Here is a 26265-nt window from a genome sequence, read left to right as displayed (position 1 = left end):
GCTCTCGTGAGGGGACTTGAAATATGCTCTCCCCAAAAATTAAAGTTTGAGAATGAACGCACTGATTTTAAACGTGATTAAATATGACATGGAGTTTATGAAAGCCTTGTACAAAAGCTCCTGAACTGTCAACATAACAGCTGAATTGTTCAGCGTAGCTCTGTTCCAAAGCCAAGTGAGACCCTTGCTGTCTACTGTCATTGTAGGCACCAAACTAAAATGTAGGCATACAAACTGAAGTGGAACCTCATGTGTGACTGATTTTGGAAAGCTCTACACAGGCAAGTGAAGCACACAGGCAGGGGTGGAAAGAGTACTGAAAAAAATATACTTAAGTAAAAAGTGCCATTCCAAAATATGTAGTGTGAGTAGAGTACTTGTCCAAAAAACTACTTGAGTAGGAGTAAAAGAGCACTATTTAAAAGTACTCATGAGTGAGTACTGAGCTGCGGATTCTACCCGTTTATAATAAACAATGTACACTGCAATTTAAAAATTCAGAAAACACTGTACATACTGTAATTCAAATTCTATTTTGCTGTTTGACAAATAATGAAGAATATCTATATTCTCCAACAGTTTTAAATCTGACTTTTAAAAATAAATCATTTGTCATATCAGTGATAAAATGTATCCATTTCCAAAACAACAGGGAAACACTATTATGGAGATGAAAAGATGAAAAAAAAGTTACTTTCAGTGCACTCATATATGAAAAAAAAAAAATACATTTAAAATAAGTTGTGAGGCCTTAATGAACACTGAGTGGAGTTACTGTTGCACAAAATATCAAGAACAGTGCAAAGAATATAAAAAATGGTTTTGGTTTTGGAAGTGCATTGTATAAATGGATAAATTTTGGTTATAAATGAACTGTAGTTTCATTTACAGAGATGCAGTATAACGTGCATGGGTAATCAGTAATTTGCATACTGAATTTGGTCCTCCAGTTTCAATATGCTACATTAAGCCATGGTAAGATTTTTTTTTTTTTCAACATTAAAGGGATAGTTCACCCAAAAAATGAAGATTTGCTGTTAATTTACTCACCCTCGGGCCATCCAAAATGTAGGTAACTTTTTTCTTAAGTAGAACTATAAAGAAGATTTTTAGCTAAAACCGTGGTCCTTGGTGATTCATATAATGGAAGTCAATGGGTGCCACCACTTTGAGATTTAAAAAAACAAAACAAAAAAAAACATATGCAGACAAAACAAAATTAATACCTGCCGGCTCCTGACGATACACTGAAGTCTTAAGAAGTGAAACGATAAAATGTATCGTCAGGAGCCGCAGGTATTAATTTTGTTTTGCTGCATGTGTGTTTTTGAACTTCAAAATGACGGCAGCCATTGACTTCCATTATATGAATCACTGAGGACCACGGTTTCAGCTAAAAATCTTCTTTACTGTTCTGCTTAACCATTTTTAACACTGATAAAATGTTAAAAATTCTTGTTGCTTTTTTTTTTTTTTTTAAACAGGAAACCGTGATGCATTTTTTTTTTTTCAGGATTATTTAATGAATAGAAAGTTAAAATAAATCAGTCTTTAATATCATTTATAATCATTTTAATGTGTCCTTGCTGAATAAAAGTATTTTTTTATAAATAAAATTACGAACAAATTACTGATCCTAAAGTTTTTAATCCCATAATGGCGCTTTTCCACTGCGTGTAACGGCTTGGCTCGGTTCGGCACGGCACGGCTCGGCACGGCTTTCTTACTTTTGATTTGCTTTTCCACTGCAGTTTAGTATCGCTTCAAAGTGGGTGGGATTATAGACTGATTGTTATAGTTGCACCGCCTTTACTGCCGTGGATCCGCTCCTCAGCTACCAGTCTGCACCTCATCTACTGACCACGATACAGCTATTTCTTTTTTCAAGCTGCGTGCGATGGTCGTTTAAAGCAAGTCATTTAAAAAAAGTCGCACGAACAAATGATACTGTAGTGGCTGTTACTGACTATTTAAATCTAGTGGGTTTGGTGTCTCGTGTTTCAAATCCAATGACACTGGTAGTGACGATTCTCTCTGACCAATCAGTGATCTGCAGCGTTTACATGTCACAATAAGTATCGGTACGGCACGCTTGGAACCTCAACCGAGGTGGTACTATTTAAGTGAGCCATACTGTGCCGTACCGAGCTGTACCATGTAGTGGAAAAGCGCCATAAGTGTAATGGGATACCCTTGAATTTGGCAGAATTAAGCTATATTGTATATTATCGGTTATTACATTATGAAGTTTATTATTATTATCAATACTAAATAGTTTTTTTTTATTATAATTATTGTTAACAACAACAACAACAACAACAACAGCAAGCATGCCCATGATGCCTTAAAATGCTGTGTAGGGATGCAGAATGCACAAGGTTTTGAACAAGGCTTACAAATGCAAGTATGTTTAACAGTTATTTTGAAACTGCAGTGTTTATGTATTTATATGTGTCTATATGTCATAAGGAGCAGTTTCATTTGTTTCCAGACTGCTTTATCATTTCCTTATGTGAGAAGCCAGATGCTGCATTAGCCAGCTGCGCCGCATAATAGTCATTAGCTCCTATATAGTAAAGCAGGTCAGCAGTGCCCTGAGCTCCACAGATCCTGAGTCAGCCTGTGACTGTTAACCCCAGTGGAAAGCTCAGTCTATGCAGGTCTCATAACCACTGACCTCGAAACATTCAGGGTCAGGTTAAAAACAACCCAGACCCAGCCATTAGGAGCAAGCTATATCCTCACAAGACCCATCATCAAACTGGAAAGCTGAAATAGTCATCAACTAAAACAAGTTTTAAAAATGTGTCGACCAAACCGTGGCAGTTTATTTGTGTGTTTTGCTGCATAGACATTTCCCATAATAAGCTGATATTGCACTCCTCCAGGTAAAGGTGGCGGAGGACGAAGAGAGAAAAGTTACACCACATCAATTGTAGCACATTTGTGTGTGCGCGAATGCAATTCGGTTCTGATTTTCTATTTGTCTATGTCAATTTTTTTGCCGAACGACAATTTATGTGGCATGTTTTACATGAGAGTTCTTGCTTTCCTATACCTGATTCCCTAGCTAGTGTTATGAAATATTCATTCTGATGTGTTTGTTCGCTTTCATTTCTTGGAAACATTTTGACAGGAAAGCCGCCAACCCTCAACCAATCGTGATTCATGTAGTATTTCCCTCTGGCCCCTCCAGATAAGATATTTCTGCTGATGTTGTATTTGTGTTTGGGAGAGCCCATCCAACCCCCACTCTTCAACTTTTCATAGCTATGGCTATTCATAGGTAGAAAGGCCTGCCCTCATTTCATCAGAACTGGAAGGAGCCATATCGCAAATGAAGACGATCATTTCTTAACATAAAAGCATTTGGTGTGTATGACGCATGGGGCAGCTGCTTTTAAAATAATTTTTTTTTCACCCAAAAAAAATGTACTCATCTTCATGTTTTTTGTCCTTCAGTGGAACGCAAAAAGAAAAATGTTGAAGAATGTTCTGGTTGCTCTTTTCCATACAGTGAGAATGAATGGGGGTTGGTGCTTAAAGTACACAAGTGTGTCTTGTTTTTGTATTCATCATGTATTACCTTTTCTCCACTGATGGTAACCTGCTGAGAGAAGATGCGAAGGTCAATGACATGGGTTCACAGCTGTGTACAAAAAGGTCTTTTGTGAAAGAAAGTTTTGGACTTGGGCACCTATTATTGGTGTTATCGTTCATTCTGCACTATAGACTGTACGTTTAACCTGGGAGTGAAGCCGAGCCATTGATTCTGCTTATCTAATGTGCTTTTTTTTTGTTTTCACCCTCCAATTGATGGGTTTTGTGTACCATCAATAATTTAGTCAGAGATTAATTTCACTGTAGAATTTATGTGTTGGAAAAGCTTTCAGCAATCAGATAACATTTATAAGGCCTCGGCCGACCAGAAGCAGGATAAGATTGGGAAAGGGAGTCTGAAACAACACGCATAAGCTTTATCGAGCCAAACCTCATCAAATTCCCCTCAGAGTTGCCCAGTTGAATGGGTTTGTCATTTCCCTTTCAGCAGAACCCCCCCCCAGCTTTCCTTCATTACCCACAAATAGTGCAGCTCAACCCTTATTGAACAGTCCTAATAGTCCTCCCACCCGTTTTCTATGAATAGTGCTGCTGCTCACAGGGGTTTGCGTTCCAGTTTAATTCTGTGCTTCTGAAAGACTATATGCTCCGTTACGCTGTTAACAGACTTGCTGAAAGTGACCCATGTAGTAGGTGATGGACTAGTCAAACAACATATGATAACACCCATTTGATCTCATGTCCAAAAATGTACTCTTATCAGACAAATCGTTAATTTAATTAAATGGTCATTGACAAATAAGTATGTCCATGATAAAGAGAATTCTATCATGACAACTCTCTGAGTGTTTGGCACGGTAATGGGTATGACAATGTTGATATGTTTGGTCTTGGCGGAATAAATCTGCTATGCTGTTGCTTTATTGCTGCTGCAGAGCAAGTATGGGACTTGCTACTGCCAATACATACACGACACACTGTTGTGAGCAAGTAAGACATGCTGCTGCTGTACAATATAGCATACATGAATTACCCATAGCAGATCTATACAGGTGGAGCTGGGGAACTTTAAGGGTTTCTGAAGCACTGCACTGCTAAGGCAATGCTACCCTAGTATTTTGAAGGTTGAGCACGCAAGCTCATTGGCTACTGATACAGCAGGAACCAATCAGCTGTGCCCTATAATGATGTGATTACCAACAGGTTGAGTTAAAGGACCTATTAGCCTGCAGTATCTAGAGTTTCATGACAGAACTTTGTATGTAAAAACACGTGCCAGCTGCCTTAGTTCTTAGAAATGTACTGTTGGTATTCATGTTGGTTTTATATGGGTTTAAAAAAAAAAAAAAACACTTTATACCATTTACAAGTAAAGTTATGTGTTGCAAGTAAAAGATTAAAACTAAAAATGAAAACAAAAACACACACACACACACACACACATATACATATATATATATATATATATACATATATATATATATATATATATATACACATATACATACATATACATACATATATATATATATATATATATTATATTAAAAGACATTTTCCTTATACCATGAGTCTACATATTTAAAAACATATTTAAAAAAGTTCATGCGACTACAGTGGTTCAACCTTAATATTATAAAGTGACGAGAATACTTTTTGTGCGCCAAAAAAAAAACAAAATAACTTTATTCAACAACATCTACTGCTGGCCAATTTCAAAACACTGCTTCATGAAGCTTCGAAGCTTTACGAATCTTTTGTTTCGAATCAGTGGTTCGGATCGCGTATCAAACTGCCAAAGTCAAGTGAAATTTCGAAACACTTATGACGGAACAAAGCCTCTTTTACTGAAATCACATGACTTTGGCCCTCCAAACCACTGATTTGTAACAAAAGATTTGTAAAGCTTCGAAGCAGTGTTTTGAAATCGGCCATCACTAGATATTGTTGAAAAGTCGTTATTTTGTTTTGTTGTTTTGTACTTTTGTCACACAAAAAGTATTCTCGTTGCTTTATAATATTAAGGTTGAACCACTGTACATGAACTGTTTTAAATATGTTTTAATACCTTTTTAGGCATCTGAAAGTGTTAATTATCTTGCTGGCAATAGAGGCCTCACTGAGCCATCGGATTTTATCAAAATTATCTTAATTTGTGTTCTGAAGATGAACAAAGGTCTTATGGGTGTGGAACGACATGAGGGTGAGTAATTAATGACCGAATTTTCATTTTTGGGTGAACTAACCCTTTAATCATTATTTTTCCACATTATTTAATATGCATTTTTCAATTTTTCATTTTACAAATAACAAATAAAGTTTTTGGGAAGTTGCACCACATGACATTCATATTATATGATATTTTAAGAGACTTATTGATGGCACACAGTCATCATGAGGGTCTGCAGGGGTCTCCTTTATGATATCCTGTCTCTTTTTCTGCATGATGGTCACACCATGACTGATTTGCAGAACAAAAATTGTTCAAATATTAATAAGCAGTCAAACTAAAGTTTAAATACTGTTATCATAACAAATAATAATAGATAATACTCAATGGTTTTCATTTAATTCTTTTAATGAGGCTACATTATGATTTCAGGACAGTTGTATTGCCCAAAATGAAAACATAGTAATCTTTGTTTTATGTAGGAATTGCATTATGTATTTGTGAATAAATTAATAAATTTAATAAATAAATGTGTGGCATGTATTGATCCTAAATGCATTTTTCAATACCAGAAAAATAAAACCAAACTAAACCAATAAAAAACATGCCGAAATATTCGAATGGAAGTAATATAAATACAATTTGAGCTCAAGTTGTCAACAAGGCTGTACAGCATCTGTTAGTCAATATTAGACTGGGCCCATCAAAGTGTCATTTTGTGCAAACATCAATAAGAACTAGAGGTCTTCAGATGAGTTTTTCTAATAAGTCCCTACAGAAAGATAATAGAATCGACTGATCAATAGCTTAGAGCTGGAGAGATTCAGAGATCTCGATAGGGGGAACTTAGTCGAGGCAGTTTTAATTCAATTGGCATCAATCCTGTTTACATAGTGTTTTGTCCAGGATAGCTCATATGTGAGGTCATCTTTAATGAACACAAGGACTTAATGAAATTGTATTCACCGATCATAAATCACATCTGTATGCTCAAAGTCAAAGACCACAGGCTGGTTTCATAAGCACTGTAACTTGTGGTTTTCTATTGACAGCCCTCTTTAGTCCTAATATGCGTCTAAGTAAACAAACTGGAAATGTAAAGCACACAGTCTCTAGATGATATCTTCGAAACACAGATTCACAGCAGCCGCTTGGGAAATGATCTTAGCACATCCAATATTAGTAGCATGATGAATAACTAGATCCCTGCAAAAACCTCAATCAATCACATGGTAACGTTTTCAGCTCCTGCAAAACACTTCTGCGTGTACCATGTGCATTAACAAATCCGATCAATGAAGAGATCTCCATCTCCTACACGTCTAAGTGTGGCTGATTGATGGTTTCATTCACAAGTAGCCTCAAGCATGTGGAGCATAACTTCGGCGTCTAAAAACGCACTTATGATATTCAGCGTTGAAAACAGCTGATGAATTACAGAGTAAACTTGTGTGACTTAGCCAAGACGTTGCCGTTCAGCCTAACATTGATATTATGGAAATTACATCTTTATTAACATAAAATAATAAACATTTAGGTATTTGGGAGGCTGCCAGAAAAGCAGAGAGAGAGAGTTTTGGCAAGCAAACAAGCTTTTTTGATTATCTATGTACTTTAGTCCTGAGAAACAGCTCATTAGCTTGTACTTTGTTGAGACTAAGTTGCCCTATTAAGTGTAGGTATCAAGTTTAAGTCAAGTCTCATTGATGGTTGGCATTATCATGGGACCCTCAGTGATGTATATAGTGACTGGAACACAATGGAGAAGAACAGTATTGGCTACATCTAAGTGAAAAGGCAAAGGAGCATTTGTTGGACACAGCTGCCTGCAGAGCTCTGAGAGTAAAAGATGAAGTAAAACACATTTGCAGTGTATAAAAGGGCAGCTATTTTTTTTTATTGCTGGCTATGAGCCACCTGACCTCTTGTTAAAGAAAGCCAGAGGAAGTAAACTTGTCTTTATTCTTTAAAAGTAATCCACAGGGCAAGGTCCTGAGAAAACCCCACAAATCAGTGTTTTTTACGCCTTGTTGCTTCATCCTGTTGTAAATTAGATGTTCCTCAGAGGACTCGTGCTCCATTTCATATGCAGATATTATTCTTACCGCCAACACATGTCTTTCTCTAGATGTCTCTGGGAAGGAAAGGTGACAGACGTTTCTGCAGTTACTCATCCCTAAATAGGCCCGGGAGGACTTGAGTCTGAATGAAAGATGACCCGGGTAGGTGGATGGTTTAAAGTCTCCCATTTAAGATGAGAGAGAAATATATAGGTCTGTAAAATCAGGAATGCTGTAGATATGTCTTTAATTAAAATGGCTAATGTGGCTTTACTTGCATATTATGAATTGGGATATTTCGTTGATAGACAGAACATGACCACATGCATAAAGAAAATCAGACTGAAGTCTTTTTTGAATTACAAAGAGGTTTTGTTTTTGTTTTTTTCCTGTAGCTCTAAAAGAAAGTTCTCTAACCAAGGATGCCACTAAAATGGTTTAAAAAAAATAAATCCAAATGAAACCAACATGCAAGTTTCTATAAAAAAAACCCCACAACAACCCAAAAACAAAACAAAAAACACAATTTAATTTGAGTGGGCTTTTAACAATGCTGTTGGATATGTATAGCTGAGAAACATGCTGAGTTAATCTAACTGGATTGCTCATTTAACCCAGAAGGCTGGTTACTCAATTAACCCAACTAATTACAATGCTGGGTTAATTATCCCTCATAAAATTATTATTATTTTCTTCATTTTTCTTTCAGATAAATCTGTAAATTGTGACTATAACAAGATTAGGAATAAAATTTACATGAAATTATACTCAAGAATTCATAAAATCATGCATGGATAAGGTGTTTAGATTTTTAATTTTATTGGAAGTAGACAAATTCAGTAAAATTCCATTAATTTTATTATTTAAATTAATGAATTCGAAATTAAATTATTTAAATAATTATTAAATATTAATTAAAATAAATAAATTAAGAACTAATAAATAAATTAAATTAATAATTAAAAAAATTATTTATATCCGTGTCAAAATAATACAACTATCAAAGTAATTGCATGCTCAAATTCTGTGTACACTGTAAAAAGAATTGTTGGTTTAACTTAAAGTAAGTTATCTGGTTGCCTTAAAATTTTGAGTTTATTAAAGTTAAAAATTTGAGTTAATTTTGATTTGACAAAAGAAAAAATGTTATAACAAATTATGACTTTTTTTTTTTTTTACAGTGTATAAAGACCTACGGTAATATTCAGGCTTGCAAAGTAGTAAAATAATAATAATTAAAAAAAAAACAAAAAAAAAACATAAATGGCTTTAGTGTCATGTCCTCTGTTGGACATTGTAGTTCTCCCATCAAGCAAGTGACACCTCCCACTATACTGCCACAATGACGCAGCACAACAAGATTACCCCTATTATAACCGATGAAGCTGTGACTGCATTGCTGATTATAATGGGGGAAGTTTCAAATTGGAAATGGGCTCTTTTCACCAAAAAACGCCAAAACCTTCATTCCTACAGCAGCCATATTGAATATTAAAATTTCTATCAAACGAACATGTTACATTGTTACCATTGTTAGGTCTTCTTGTCAGAGATGTAAAGAGTACCTAAAAATCATACTTAACTAAGTAAAGATATACAGTGAAAATAACTCAATTACAAGTTACAAGTCACCGATTCCAATACAACTTGATTAAAATATGTCAGTGCCATTGTTTTGTATCAAGATGCACACCAGTAATGTTTTTTTACTAAGGCACAAAAGCTATAAATGTCCTAACTGAACCAAGGCCTTCTCCTGGCTTAATCCAAGCCTTGTCTGTAAAACTGGGCCTTAGAGTATCTGATTTTAACAGTACTTAAGTATAGTCATACTGTATGCAAGCTCAAAGATGCACTAGTCCTCAACACCTAAGAGACATGCCAGTGAAAAACAAGAAACAGTTGATTTGTGAGGAGAGCAATCGCGTTTATTTTCTAAAATCAAAATAAAACTGAATACCTCGATATTGCAATCGACACAACAGCCTCTTAAACGTCTACAAACACTCAAGTCTCAGTTAAGCTCAAATGCTCAAACATCTGAGATTCAGCCACAAGCTGCTAATTCACTCACATTCATGTAAAGTAGTCTTGTTAAGTTTGGGTGTGTAAATGCAAAACAAACAAGATATAGTACCTTCAATGCCCTGTAGACGGCGATATCGCTTCTTTTGTAGCATAAATAAAATGCTGCAGAAAAAGTTAGGTGCCATAAAAAAAAAAATTTAATGAGTAATTGCATTACTGATTGTATAGGAGTAAAGAGTACATATTCAAAAATGTAGTGAAGAGAGTAAAAATTGCTAAAATCCTTGATACTCGGTCAAACTACAAAGTAGCCAAAAAGATACTTAAGTACAGTTACTAATTACATTTACTCAAATACTTTACATCACTGCTTGTTGTACACAGAAGTCACCATCATTCAACAGCCACAGTAGAAACACAAATGGCGTTGCGTTAGCCAAAAGCCTGAGGTGCCTTTCCTGCCCCAGATTCTCAGCTTCAGGACTGGGTAGGGGAATAGATCAGATTAGTTAATTAGACAGATTTGAGCTTGTTAATTCTTGTCCCAGAGTCTTCAGACATGTTCCTCATCCATCTGGTAAATGACCCAAGAGAAGATGTGGTTTAATCGTCTCCCTCTCTCTGTACATCTTAATTAACTGCAGATCCCTCCTCTTTACTGGATTTCAGCTGAGGGCTGAAAGCATATTTCGGATATGTGGGATTTTTTTTTTTTTTTTTTTTTTTGCCTTGTGTCACAAACATTCTGGTCTGACTCATAGCTCATGTACCTGTTTGGAGAAACACCTGTTAGAGAGATGGCTATGTTCAGAACTGAGCAATAGCTTACTATATTCCGTACAGGGTACGCACAAAGCTGTCACATTATGTAACATAACATAATGGAGCCATCTGCTCTCTAATGGCTCTTGCGTTACTTTGTTGCCATACACCGATTGGCCTGTGCAGCGCTGCTTTAAGTCCAACACACCTAATGTCTTTGAAACAAGCGAGTCATTGAATCATTCATTTTACAGATTCATTCAAAAACGCTGATTCATTCAGGAATTGTTGCTTAGAGATGTGAAATGGTTCTGATGTGGCTTGAAATGGAAATAATTTCATAAGCAAAGCTAAAAACAACAAGATAACTGGCAGTAGAGTTTTTCCTCCATTTAAAAAAAAAAAAATCTCGTCCACACAAGCACGGTTTAAATAGAAAACGCTAAAACACACTATAAGGCGCTGTCAAGAGCATGCCAAACCAACAAGTGGTGATATAACCCTAACCGTAAAGCCAAGTTGGCCAATCAGAAGCCTGAAAAAAAGGTTATTACTGGTTCCGGTAGGCTAACAACATGTAAACAAAGGAGATAGCGCACAATCTGACGTCAAACAAAGGAGATAACAACGCGCACTCTGATGTCACAAGCCAAAATCTCTGGTTTCACCGGCTACACAAAAACACTGCAACCAGAGTTTCTGAAAATCTTCACCCTGGCAGGAGTTTTCAAAAAGGTTCGATTTCAGTGACCTGATACTGCGTTTGTGTGTAAACGAACGGCCAAACCGCATAGAAAAAGCTGCAGTTTTGAAAATACCTGTGTTTGTGTGGACAGGGCCTTATAATTAGCTTGTTTATTGAACTGATATATAAGAACACTGGCAATTGTGCCATTTTTCTGAATGTCCTTTGTCACTGTTGCTTGTGTGATATTGCTTAAATCTAACACAATGACATTCATTCATTTTTAATAGTAACTTCATTACTTAAGCTACAAATATCCTACTTTTTTAAGCCACTGTATATGTTGGTTTAAATACACATTTTATCCAATTCAATACAAAATAGTGATTTTATATATTTTATAAAAGTGTATTTCATATATTAAAAACTCTCTCTGTCGCTAGTCTGAGTGGTGGTGATTGTGTCCGGCTGTGTCATCTGCATCTTGTAGAGTAACAGCTGGGGAGGGAGGAGGTCCGGGTAGACCGCTGCGATGCCACCTCACACCAAACCCTCCTTCCTAACCAGGCTAATGAGTTCTGATGCTAAACGTGCACAATGGCAGGGTCATTTTGCAAAGAGACAAGAGGCAGGGGCAAGGAAACGTTTACTTATTTAAATGGAAAGGTCATTACTGCAGAGACACAGAGGGCCTTTGACAAATGAAGTCAAAGCCACTTAATGTCCGTTCTTCGAGCGAATGACCGTATAATACATAAAACCGCACTCAACTGCTTTGGGGCTCAGTACAGGCGCTCAGGGCTGGCACACTGAACTTCCTTCCACTATGGCTCCCAGAGATAAAAATGAATTGCTCCCTCATGTTTAATTTTTCATTATATTGTCATTTTACACTAAACAGCGTAAAAGATTTAATTTAATGAAAAGGTAATGTGTTTTCTCTTCGCTGTTTGAGTAATTAGATTGGTAAGCCGTCATTAGCACTGTATAACTGCATAACACACACAGCCATCAGGCAGGGAGAGAATTGACTTCTCACCATATACACACTCTTAGCTATAAAAATGAGGACATGCCTATTTACTTCAATTGTTTTTATATACAGCCAATTATAATAGCTGACTACAGTCCCAGACTCATAATACATTTGGACAAACAGAAATTTGGATAACAATGTCTATTCACACTTTACTTTTTCTGTACAACCATGTGTTGAGACTTCTATGTAAATATTAGATTTTTTTAATGCTATTCTTTGTGGATCTATTTCAGGTTACCACTTTCCTAAATATAGTAGTCAACATTTGAAGTGGATCAAAAAAGTTTAAAGTTGTCCTAAGAACTAAGTTGTCCTAAAAAGAAGGTTTTAGGACAACTTTGATGAAAGGTTTTGATCCACTTCAAATGTTGACTACTGTAGTATGTAAAAACAAAGACCAACTGATTGGTCACTTTCATTAGACGGTCTGTGCTTTTTAGACCCTAGGGCAGGCCCTTGAACATTTATTTATTTATTAATAATTCACAACAGTCTAAAAACAACAGCAAATTAAAAATCTGATCTTTGTATTCATTCGACACTTTGGTACATTTCAAACTGAAGTTAAAACTAATTATCATCTAGACACGGCTCATAAAACAGACTGATTTTATCAGGACATCTGGTCACCCTATATCCAATCACTGCACAACCGGATGAATATAGTATTGGAGGGATTCTCCCGCTCTCTCTCTATCTCTGATGCTTGTGCTGAGTTTCCTCGGGCAATGATACTACAGCTGTCGCATAGGACATTTCCACCCGTTACATGCCACACACATACACATATGGAGCACATGGTGGTCACACACATGTTGCCCCACAGGAAACACGTGCCAAGGGTTTGTTTTAGATGCTGCTGATGGTTTTCTGAGGGGAGTGTGTGGGTGTGTATGTGTTCGGGGATGCCCATCGATCAGCTTTGAGGTAAAATAGGATGTTTTTTTTATGAGGGAGAAGGAAGTTCCTTCTCAGCTTCCTTTTTATTTGTCAAAGAATCTAGACAAGAATGTCTCATTCTGTCACACTCCAAATCCCATGGCTAGGCTGAGCAGAAATAACACTGCTCGTTTTCCTAGAGCTTGAATTGTAACATATTTGAATGTATTATAGCTCTCCATATAGCAGAAAATCTTTTTTGTTTGCTTTTGCAGTGGAAAATATTGCTACATTTTCATCTTTGACTAATGTCTCATGTTCAGAAAATATACGTGACCTCTTTTTCTACATAAAATGGCATTTACAATCTGTTTTACTTCCATAATGTGATGTATTTCTATGGGAAAAAAGTAGACTTTTTAAATACATTTTTTTTTTTTTTTTTTTTTTTTAAAGTAAAAGAAGATATGTGGGTCATTGACAAATAAGGTTTTTAAAAGTGTAAAAAAAACCATAATGGAGATATAATTAATTTTGAAGTTTTATTAAGTGTTAACAATGAGATTGTGGTTTTTATAATCAATTAACACTGCTTTTGTAATTTTTTACAAGATGGGCAAAATTTGTCACAAAAAAAAAAAAAGGCATTCAGTTTAACCAAAATGTCGGTTTTACCAAATGACACATTTGGTTATACTGAATGGCGATATTTTCAAACAATGCTAACAGACTTGCTAGCTAGCTAACAAAAGGACAATCAAACATTTTATACTTAGTACAAGTTTTTAAAATATTACAACATTTTCCATGTTTTATAACGGTTGTACCGAATGACCTGATATTTGGGACATGCGTATGAGCAAGTGAAAACATTAATTTTTCAAATAGTTAAAAGAGAGTTAGTTACTTTGCTTCACGGCCATGTGGTCCTTTGCAGGTGTCTGAATGATGTCACATCCTGTCTCATGATGTTGACCGCATGACTTGATCCAAAATGGTCCCTTTATATTGGTTACTCCGAATGACATCAATGAAATTCATTTTTCCGGACATTCTTTCTCATAACAAAGCAATGACTTCTACACATAATTTTAATACCATTTTGCACTATGTCAAAATATGAGGTTATAAAATCATGACAGAATAAAAAATATATACATTTATTACATTTTAAGATATTTTAATCACAAATGAAATGGCTGTATTGGCCTTTGGACGGTTAAACCGAATGACTTTTTGACACTTCAAAATCTTGAAAGTACCTTTATAGGTAGCAAAATATAATTAAAACCTTTTGGATTCAATAAAAGAGATCTAGTTGTACTACCTTACATACTTTGGATGTCATATCTTTGTTTTTTTATTATTGTTAAGGCCTTTGGACAAAAAAAAAAAAAAAAATCCCCCCAAAAAATGCCCCTTCACGTCATTGATCCATGTACACTTTCATAAATGTCTTTTAGGAGTTTAATGTGGTTATAGAGATCCACTCAAAAGTGTTTATCTGAGGTTGGAGTGTCCTAATGGAAGAGAGGTCAAGGTCAAAAGTTGAGAGCCTTTAGGCTGCTAATGCACAAGCTACCGGAACAATCCATTCCATTACATGCTCTTATATCTGTCTGCTATTCAGAGAGATGATTAGAAATCACTTACAGAGTGATGCTCCAGGCCCTTTGATGACCACTGATTGTACGGTCATGACCTTTGCTCTGCCAGCTCTTGATTATAGAAAATCAACTAAAAGATGCCTATACTGAAATGCAATATAGGGGGAAAAAAAAAAAAAAACTAAAAAAAAAACTAAAAAAAACCCCCACAATAATCCCTCCCCAATTCACCATTTACTCTAATTTGCAAAGAGTTCAAAGGAAATGAAAATCAACATCAGCCATTAACTAATGGGAGGAGGACTAAGGAATGCTTACCTGCTATTGACAGAAATTGTTCATTCTAAAGACCTTCAGAGTAAAAGCAATAGAGATTGAGGAAAAGAATAGAGCCATCTCACTTTGATGCTGAGAACAGGTGAGTTCATCTCTGATGCAGCGAAAAAGAAAATTGATGGCCATTTGATGTAATCCTTTCTCTTCTATTGAATTATTCCTAATCATTTCCCTATATTATTAAATTAGAATGTTCTTAATCTGTGGAATAGGACTGGTTGTATTTTGGATTAGAGGTAATCTAATTTATTCACTCTAGAGAGCTGTTGTTCTCCCTCCCCGGAGAATGATAAACTTTCCAGACGTGAAAAATGAGCAGCCATTTCAAACAGTGGGCAAAAGCATCTGGCACACAGGAATATTATCATATCAGCAAGAAAACAAACATACCACCATTAAAAGTCAAACCGGAAATACACTGAATATTTGCAACAAGATAGAAATTAGTTATAATCTAACCATAAACTCACTTTGGCTGGAATCAATGGCATATGATGCAAAACATTACTGATCGGTTAGTAGGTTTCAACACATTCTTGCAGATGCTTTCAAGACTATCACAACTCATTTTTACTGTTTTGTCAACATCACATATATGTTAGCAAGCCACATAATCTTTGTGACAACTCAACAGCATTTGCAGCAACAATATAGCATACACCACAGCAAGGCAAAAAAAGATGGATAAACAAACTCAATGAATGCAGCACTGGCACAAAAAAAGACAGTTCTGTCAACTGGCCCAAAACTCTCTCATGCTTGCCCCAGGCTCTTAACAAAAAACCCTTAGTTCAGGGCTCAACAATAAACCCTAGTTTACTGAGATACCATTGGACTGTGAATGGCAGATGCAGGCATTGCTGGTGCATTAAAGGAAAAGTTCATCATTTACTCACCCAATCCAGATGCTAATGACTTTATCTTCTTCAAAAGCTGCTTGAAAACCTCTAGATTCCTACATCTGGCAGTTGATCATCGAGTATCAGCAGTTTTATCCAATTAGCAGGGTCTATTTGTGACAGTGGTTCTCCTGCTTTGCATTTCAGCATGCTGTCCATGTTTCCATTGTGTGACCCTTAACCCAGCTGTCAGTGCTCAGTAATTCGTTTTGATCTCGTATCCCTACTGCCACATCCCGTCCGGCGATCAAGTTAAACGACACCTGCAATTGACCGCCAACCCCAGAGTATAAAAGGAGAGGGGCATCCTGTGAACAGATGGGGCTTGAATAGATTGGTGTCCGATCAGCTTTAAACATTACATCAAATTACACTACATTACTATCCTGTGCTCCCAGATGTGATTATCATACAAATGGATGATTGTTCATAACGCGCTCATGATCAGGCGGGAAAGGATTCCATTTCCGTGCAAAGTCAGAGCCAGAATGCATTTTAGCACAGTGAGAGATCTGACTCGCATATGGCTTTCAGTCATGAAGGGAGAGAGTGAAGGCAGGCTGCTTGAAGGTTGTGCTCGGTATGATGAGGGTCTTTTTGGATGTGGCGGAGTGCTGATGAAAAAACCCAAGATGACAGGTCTAGGGAGATAAGAGCAGGCACCAAGTGACAGTTCGGATGTCAAAAGCAGCTATGCATGACCCAACACGCTGCATGAGTCTCCACCAAATAACCTCGCTTATCTTTTGTCGCTGCCAACAGAAGAATGCCAAAAGAGACCAGTTTGCTTTTTCCCCCTTCCTCTCCCTCCCTTTTTGTCTCCAAAGAGAATACTGTCTTTTATTTGAAGTAGAGATTTCAGACTCTTCTCCTGAAAGGCTATCTTCCTGCAAGTTTAGCTCCAAACACCTGAACCACCCAATCAAGGACTTCAGGATTACTCTACAATTACAGGCAGGTGCGTTGGAACTGCAGGATGGCAGTCCTCCAGGAGCAGAGTTTGACAAAAGACAGAGGTGTTTCTTAATCCAGATGCTTTGTTTGTCATCCGTGCTCAGTTATTTCCAACCAGTCACATATCTTTCACTCCTGTATTACACCTAGACATATTTAGTACATGTGGGATTCAAACCCATGGTCCTTGTCATCCAGGCACTGGATTTTACCATAAAAATTCACATAAAATGAGTGTTTTAAACTATATTTAGGACATGCATAAGCACATAGGGTTATGCATTAAATACTTTGGGCTATGTTTCTGATCTTGGAAAAAGCTGGATTTGAACCCTTGATTTCAGAACAAAAGAACTGGTTTTTATGAACTATTAATGCACCTTTGGTTTTTGGTTGTTAGGTTATTTCCAAGAAATGACCACAATTAAACTTTGAGCTATCAGAGAACCATTGGTTGGAGGTTGTTGTCTTTAATATAGGTTATTCCTGAGAAATTACCATAAATAAACTATTGTTTCAACAACTAAATTGTTCCTTAAAGGGATAGTTCACCCAAAAATAAAAATTCTGTCCTCATTTACTCACCCTCAAGTTGTTCTAAACCTGTATGAGTTTCTTTCTTCTGTTAAACACAAATGAAGATATTTTAAAAAATGTGGGTAACCAAACAGTTGCTGGTCCCCATTGACTTCCATATGGAAAAAAAACCCCTAACCCTAACCATAACTTTGTAAGTCAGTGGGGACCAGAAAATGTTTGGTTACCGACGTTCTTCAAAATCAACAGAAGAAAGAAACTCATACAGGTTTAGAACAAATTTAGGGTGAGTAAATAGGGACAGAATTTTTAATTTTGGACAAACTATCTCTTTAACCTGTAATATGAACATTAAGTTTAATGATGTTTTTTTTTTTTTTTTTAACACAGGTTAAATCATAATATTAAACATTTTATTCTTCTGAAAAGGTGAGATTTGAACCCATGATTTGTATTTTATTTCAACAAGCAAAACCTCTTCCCCCCAACATTTCAGATGTTGGAGAAAATATATAAAATTTCAATAACAAATAAAATATCAATACAATAATCTATGACTAATAAACAGTGAGCTTAAGGTAGCAACAAGTATTATGCAGTTAAAGGCGCAGTGTGTAAATTTTAGCGGCATCTAGCGGTGAGGTTGCGAATTGCAATAGAGAAGCTACGGTTGCCAACACAGGACAAATATGTCAAGGATACTATTGCATCTGTGACAGCAGAGAGTAGCTAGTCAAGCAAATGCGCTCTTTAGAGCAGTTTGTCCATTTAGGGCTACTGTAGAAACATGCCAGCGCAAAATGGCGACTTAACATGTAAGGGGACCCGCGGTGTATGTAGATAGAAATGGCTCATTCTAAGGTAATAAAAACATAACTGTTCATTATGTAAGGTCCTTATACACCACTAAAAACATAGTTATGTATATTATATTGCATTTCTGTCAATAGGTCCTCCTAAAATTTACACATTGCACCTTTAAATCTCAAAATTATTCATGTATCATACACTAGAGTTGTGTGAGGTGGGGGTCTGCTGTGTCGACACATCATGCATTGTGGTATATGTAGCTGCCTGATGTGTACATATGACTAGAATCGCTCCATCGGTCAAAATTCGAGGGGTCGAGGGTCTGTCCATGGTGGAACGCACTTCAAAATGGTGGCGGGGATTCACCCAAGGGAAGTGCTTTGGGAAGTCTGTGTCTAAAAGCGAACTGGAATGCACCCTCTGATAATTTAAGCTGCCAATGGAAGCTGTATCAACCTTCTATTGTATTTGTTGTTTTTTCTTGCTCATCCTCCCCTCATAGTGGTACCGCAGAGAGTCACATGACATTCCATCTGCTGATTGGAGACCCTTCATGACTGGTAAACTTCCATTCATGAAAGCTGTTTACCCTTTAAGTTTTCATCGTAGACCTCACAGAACTCAGCAAACCCAATCCAGAACCTGTATAGCCTGAATCTGAATGCTCTTTCCTGACTTAGGGCTCTCAAACCAATACTTACACATTACAGAGAGCTTCTTGAAATGGCACAAACTCCTTGTAAAGCTAAGGGTGTATGTCTCTAAGGTGCTTGAGGCCCCATCGATGTGAAGGACCTTTGGAGTGGACTACTACCATATGTTCAGGAAATCAAACCAATACCACCTCCTTCAGCTACTTTTATTGATTTTTGGGTTAAACAAATCTTTCCAAAGCTAATATGCTTTAGACTTTGGGGCCTTGAACGTCTACTTTATACAGTTATAGCTTCTTTGGCTCTTGTGAAATTAGCTCACATAATGCTTGTCATAAGCAGATACTTTGTTTCATATTAACTGAAACGCTTTATAGCCAAGAGAGAGGGAAAAAAAGAAGAGAGAGTTGGACAGAAAAGCGATTTGTCGCAGTTGGTGTAGCCATGGTGATGAGAGGAATCTTTTTGCTCCAAACTGAGACAGCAGCCTCTTGTAGATGACATTTTCTGTGAAAAAATAAACTCAAGCAATGCCCTTTACCATTAATGAAACAGGGCACACAAAGAAACACCGGCTACATTGACTTACCCTGACATCCTTTATCAGATTTGTCTCTAACCAGTGTGTGAGAAAGATGTTTAAAATATTTGGCAGGTTAAACATGTGTGCTAATATTTTGTTGTCAGAATACAACCCAAAAACACACTATGCTATGGAGTGGTAAAGAAGGGACCATCATTTGACAAATTATTCTCTTCTACAGGTGTGCAACAGGAAGAGATGGAGATGAGGATAAAAAGAGAATAGGTTTCAAGTACACAGGTCTACTGGGAAACTCATTCACACATTAACAGGATATCCTGGGAGACTACTGTGAAGGCGCCCACCCTCAACACACAGAGGAACTATCAACATCTGCAATGAAGACAAATGGATCATCTTGTTAGACAGCCCCACAGCCATTCTGTGTATGATTAGGCATAGAAACGACGTGAAACAAGACAGACTCTCTTACGGTAAACACAAACACCTGTGTCGTTAACTTAATGTGTGAATCAGCTCTTCAACTACACACACAGCATGTACAAATGCACGGAAGGAAAAACTATTTTATTTTACAGTACAATTGTAAAATTACAATACTAATATTTAGGCTATGTCTCAGTATCATCAAGCTTTATTTTGGTAGAAAACTGCAGGGAGCCCTTTACGTTTCATTTTATAAACGCTTCCTATAGAGTACCTCAGGGATGACGTGTTTTCGTAGGCAAAACCCGGAAGCGAGTTAGCATTTTAGGACTTCCAGTTCCATCGCCCCGAAGTCAATGGGTTTTTTAAATGGGTTTTTGCTAAATCGCCTGAAATAAGGCTCTAAATATTTTCATGTTTTGACCTATGACATAAAACACACCAGTTATAACCCGCTTGTGATTTTTTAAACCTTTATTGTGTCTTAAAAACGGCGGTTGCTAACAAATTGCTAAAAGGGACTACTTCCTTTGGCGGGGACTTTAGACGTCAACATTTGGACAGCATTTCTCATGAAAAAGTGGATAAGTATTCATACACAGCGCAGATCATAATCAGCAAGCATGTTTTTAAATAAAGTTGTTTTTTAAATAAAGTTTGAGGAAGCTTGGTGGTGATGACGTTGATCCGCGACCATGGTGTGCTGTAGTCCGTTTATAGCCTACTGTTAGCTTTTTATATCTGACGACTTTTATTTAGACAAAACGTGTAAGTGTCATAACCCTTTGTTAAACACAGAGCTTTTTTTTTTCTTTTTCGCAATTTTCCAAAAGTCTATGGGAAAAATGCATAGGCTTTCGATTGAGGGAACCCGTGCGCTGCTAATTTCCGGGTTGGCCTACAAAAACACGTCATCCCTGAGGTACTCTATTACACGAACCTTGTGAAATTGGTGGCCAACACTTCACTGCAGCAAATTTACCATGAATGGAGCCACGCTAAGACACTGAAAACTCTGGATCATGATCTTCACGTGTAAATTAACACACTGCACATATATTTATTTAAATAAATCGCATCCTTTGCGATTTGATAACCGCATTAAAGCCATATCGCGATTTTGAATTTATTTTGATTAATCTTTCAGCCATAAAGCCAAGACTGCTTGTACTGAATCAGTGTTCAGAATCAATTCTGGACCAGTGCTTCCCAAACCTTTTCAGCGGTGAACAGTAACGAAATATTTTTACTTTGTTACTGTAGGCTACTATATACATTTTCAAGTATTCTTTATCAGAGTATTTTAATTTTTACTTTTATTTTACTTCTGCTTCACTACATTACAAAGCATAATGCTTTTTACTTGTTTTTTTTTAAAACTGAAAAAATCGTCACCTGCTCAAAGACGGTGAATGACATCAAAATACCGCGAGAGCGATTTGAGAGCAATGGGCTCCGTATGCTTTCGAATAGCTCTCGCGGTACTTTGATGTCTGCGCAACGCTACTTCAAGTCGAACACACTAGTGTGCGCGCGACTGATGGCGCGAAAAGTAAGTCACCAATGCAGTTTTGGGATTTATAATTGTAAGTGAAAATCATATTAAGGTCACGACTGTCAGTTGTTTGTGAACTAATTCTGCTGTTTTAGCCCATTTTATGAAATGCTTGAATGTTGACGTCCACTTTTGTGTATTACAACCGTCTGAACGGGGTAGGTTTTAGGTAAAACACTAAATATATCGTTAAAATAACGCAAATTAGTGCCCATGCATCTTCCTGCTGCCGCAGCAGTTTCAAATGATGTAAAACTGGTAAGTTTGCATAGCGTTCTTCCTAATATATCAACACACTGTGACGTCGTTTTATATTGTATGTTAATATTTGTCAACATATTTTGTTTTTCCTCATTTCTATATATATTTTGTTATTTTCACTTGTTTGCACACTTGAATTATCAGTGATTATCGGTAGTAGTTAAGTTATCACAGTATGACAAGTTATAAAACGTTTTCTTGCAGATCAATACACATTAAGTGTCTGCATAATCTTCCTTATTGACTAGTGCTGGCTGCTTGAAAGTTTATAATAATTAACAGTGTCAGACTGGGCTGTGACCTGTTTAAGCTCTATTTGTGTGTCTAGTATATCTCCTTCCCTTCACACATATTTTGAGCAGTAGGATGGAGTACATAAATTGCTAAATAAACATTCATTAATCAGTACTTTTTACTTTTAATACTTAAGTGCATTAAAAATCAAGTACTTTTATACTTTTACTCAAGTAAAATTGAAATGAAGTACTTAATACTTTTACTGAAGTAATATTTTATTAGGGTATCTGTACTTTTACTCAAGAACTTGATTTAGTAGAGACTGCAAGACATGAATTGGGTATCCGATAAGGGAAACATCCAAAATTTGCAGTGGAGAGAGGCCTCCAGGAATAGGTTCTAGACATTTTCTTTCTTTTTTTAACTTCAGTTCTTTACTATAGGGCAGCATTTTGGGGATGGTGCTGTTTGAGCCCTCGAGAGATGGAGAAGTAGGAGTAGAGAAGGAATCTTCATATTAAATATTGATGTAACAGGAACCCCTCAAGTTCTCGCAGAAGAAAACCGTTTGCAGTTCTCAACACTGTTATTCAGGGAAGGACTGGGGAAAGAGAGTATGATGGGAATTTTGTCAGCTCCACTTTATGTTCAACAAATAGCACAGCAGTGGTGCCTTCTATATTTATTTGGGGTTACCCTATTTCAGGGTCCACATCCAGAGTTGCCCGCACTGATTACATCGTACAGTTAAGATTACCTGAATTTTCTTCTTGTTACATAAACTTTTTTTCCCCACAGAGGCAGTCACGGTGTAGGTGTATCCATAACCTGAGTGCTCTCCGGGGACATGACGAAATTGTGGAACCTTTGGTGTAACAACTGGCAGGTACTCAAACATGCAAGTTAGTAGCTTTTTTTGTTGTTGTTCTTGTGTCGAAATCATGAACAGAATTCCTTGGGCTAGAGCGCTTGCTGCTGGTGTCCCTCCACACATAATGAATGACCCTTGAACACAGATTTTGCACCACCTCTGATGAACATGTCACATGACAACCATATGTGCATGTGTGTCTTTGACTCTCAATAGAGGGCCGAATCTGTCAAGTTCCATTGCTTCTTTTGAAAGTCCAGTTTTATAATGGAATCTGCTGATATGTGACATGAACGCAGGGATGTGGATGAATGAACAGAGATAAATAGGTGTCCAAACGTCTCAAAATGGCTTCAGAAAAAAAAACTTCTGATGACCTTGGGAAGGTAATACAGGAACAGAACCGTTAAAAGTCGGCATCAAACAGAAGTTGTGATTGTCTTGTCTTCCCTGTTGTGACATATAGCTGAGTAAAACAGGGGCATGACTTGATTTTGTCCATTGGGAATTGATTCAATGGTTGTGATTTCTGATGTGATGTCATGTGATTGACAGGTTGTCCCGCCCTTAAGCCAATAAACACATCATCAGAGAAGAGATGTCATTGCTAGATGGATGCAAAGTTATTGTGATTAAAGATTACAAAGGCACATGAATTAAAATAAATGATGTGCACGAATAAATCAGTTATAATTAATAAGAACTGTCACTTTTGATTTTATGGGGTCTTAAAGCGCACAGAACAATACCAAAACTCAAGCCTTTTCATATTTTAAAGGTGATTTAAAGGTTACTTTTCCTTAGTTGTGTAAAAAACACCAACATGTCATCAAATGAGAAAAGGTGTGCAGGGTGATGAGTCAGTCAGTCATGTAGTGTACGCTTAGTCTTTTAACACATCTGTGGAAGACATGAAGAGTTCATTTACGTGTATTCTTTCGGAAGGGGATACGGCTCGTTTAAAGCAGGGTAATTAGAGGGCTACCCTGTGTGTCAATGATGAGGACGAGAAGAAAGAGAAGCTGATTGGAGAGCACTCATCCCAACACTTCCTGTCTGAATGCTTGCGAAAACGGAACCCATCTGTTTAAACAATGCACAATTACCAGCATTTAAACAGCTAAATTCGTTAAAGTGATTAGTCCTGTGTTTACCATAAGCAACACTCTGTACACAAGATAACAGGCTCATCTGCATATGCTAATTAGGGCAATTAGATATGCTCCACAGAGTAATTTCTATTCAGCCAACCTACAGGCAGTTTTAGGAGATTATCAGAAATAATGAAATAAATCAGTCAATCACATAAAGGCTAATATATGCGCAACAAATGGCAAGGGGCAGTCCGAGCGACAGATTTAATGTCACAAACAGCAGAAATAAACCTGGTCAACAACAACGGTCATCTCCTCTTTTAGGTGATTACTAGCTTCCTGATTACATGAGTGCGATAATGATGGACCGAGAAAAAAAGAAAAAGAAAAAAGGTACAATTCCCTATAAATTCTCTGACCTCCCAGTGTTCACTGGAGTGATTTGACAGATATTTATGGTGTAATGTAATATTATGTGTATTTCAATAATTTATCGTAAATAAAATTATAAAACCGTAACGTACACCCCAAAGGCTCTTATGCTCTCCAAGGCTACATTTGATCAAAAATACAGTAAAAACAGTAATATTGTGAAATATTTTTAATACAGTTTAAAATAAATGTTTTCTTTGAAATAGTGCTGTCACTAATGATTATGTTGGTAATCGAGTAATCGTCCAATTATTTTGATGATTAATCGGGTTATTGGATATTTTTTGTGGTAATAAATATAGATCTAAGCAAACAATAGCCTTTAAAAATGACTTAAAATACATATATAATAAAATGATGCAGTCATTTTTGGTTCAAATAAAGTATCAAAAGCAAGTTAATCATATGGTTTTATAGAACAACACTGTTAAAATACATATTATAAAACGGTTAGTTCCTGTCCTTGATTCTGATTGGTCAATAGCTGTGTTTTGTTCACGATAAAACACGGCTATGACCGCTTCACCCAACGGTTCTGTGTACCACTATACAACACTGTTAGCAACCACTCGTAGCAACAAACTGCATGTTCTCAATTGATATTGTTCATTGAAATGTACTGTAATATGTAGAAGAGTATTGTGGGAAAGAGATCGAATGAGCGAGTTTATTACCTGCATTCAGATTTAGCATTTTCCTTCAGGTCAGTCCTACGTTCATAATAAAAAATCTGTTTAAATGTCTGCTGCAATATCTTGTCCTTTTAACATTTAAGGGGTTTTCCCGTGACTGACAGCGCTAGTCAAAGCATTTGTCAGTTGCGTCTTGTTCCGTGTTCACAACAATTCAGTCTTTTCAATATAAAAGTCTTCGCTACTGACTGACTCACTCATAAAGACTGTCTTTGCCGCCATCTAATGGCATAATAATGTAACTTCTGTTGCTGTTCACGGTCAGGAACTATTTTTCAGATGGAAGGAAGGCTTTTAGTGACAGTTTACTTCATGAAAGTTGCATTGATACATATTTTTGACTTTAATATTTGTATTGTGTGGTAACCGTTTTATAAAAGCAATAAGATACTCGAGGCTAGTGCTGTATCGTGAATAAGTCACGGCTGAAGGGCATCGTTAGGCACGATGCAAAACGGCGCACATTGCATTCCCAGATGAACGTTATAAGCAACCAAAACTCGCAACAAATGCAGATATGGATTTTGAGACGCGCTCCACACATAAAAAATAACAGTTCATGTGGAGCAGCATTTACTGTGAACGGAGCCACTCTGAAACACACGTAACCTACACGCATGGAAATAATTGAAGTGCATATTAAACCCGCAGGGGATATATTTATTTAATTGAATCGCTGCCTTTGTCAATTCACAATAGCACTATGATATGATTTTTAAATGGTTTTAATACATCATATAGCCTTAGAAAGCAGTCTAATAATGCTGTTCAAGGAACCCCTTCTGTGGAATGCGCCTCTTCCTGTATTTTGCCGGTTAGTCGACACAGGTACATTGCAATCGAGGATTTTTTTAAATCGAGTATTCAGATTTATTAGAGGAATCGTGACAGCCCTATTTTGAAATGTTATTTGAATACATTTTAAAACGTAATTTGTTCATGTGATGGCAAAACAGCCATTACTCCAGTCTTCAGTGTCACAATCCTTCAGAAATCATTGGACATATATTCACATACACTGTGAAAGCAATGTGCTGATATTACAGTTATTCAGCATAAGAATAATCTTTGCTCTCCCCTACATGCATTAGGTTAGGAGAAGATAGACAAAGATGGTCTATCTTTATTTGTCAGTTTTTTGGATGATTGGATGTTAAGTGGGAAATGATGAAA

At 36.7% G+C, this 26265-nt stretch overlaps 1 long non-coding RNA gene across 12 annotated transcripts in view; it reads left to right on the top strand.

The window, feature by feature from the left end:
• Window positions 1-26265, top strand: part of LOC127511490 (uncharacterized) — a 226293-nt gene that overhangs the window by 166989 nt on the left and 33039 nt on the right. For 7 of the 12 annotated variants that reach the window (XR_007930041.1, XR_007930030.1, XR_007930034.1 and 4 more), the window contains 3 exons: window positions 7860-7953; window positions 19745-19997; window positions 22802-22889. This is a non-coding gene — a long non-coding RNA (uncharacterized LOC127511490). Of the gene's footprint in view, window positions 1-7859; window positions 7954-19744; window positions 19998-22801; window positions 22906-26265 lie in introns of all 12 variants that reach the window. The other 5 variants (XR_007930031.1, XR_007930040.1, XR_007930033.1 and 2 more) reach the window with 2 other exon arrangements.

Source organism: Ctenopharyngodon idella, chromosome 4 (genome assembly GCF_019924925.1).
Source record: "Ctenopharyngodon idella isolate HZGC_01 chromosome 4, HZGC01, whole genome shotgun sequence".
Taxonomy (NCBI): domain Eukaryota; kingdom Metazoa; phylum Chordata; class Actinopteri; order Cypriniformes; family Xenocyprididae; genus Ctenopharyngodon; species Ctenopharyngodon idella.
Note: the sequence above shows the minus strand (reverse complement) of the source record. Positions and strands in the feature narration are given on the sequence as shown.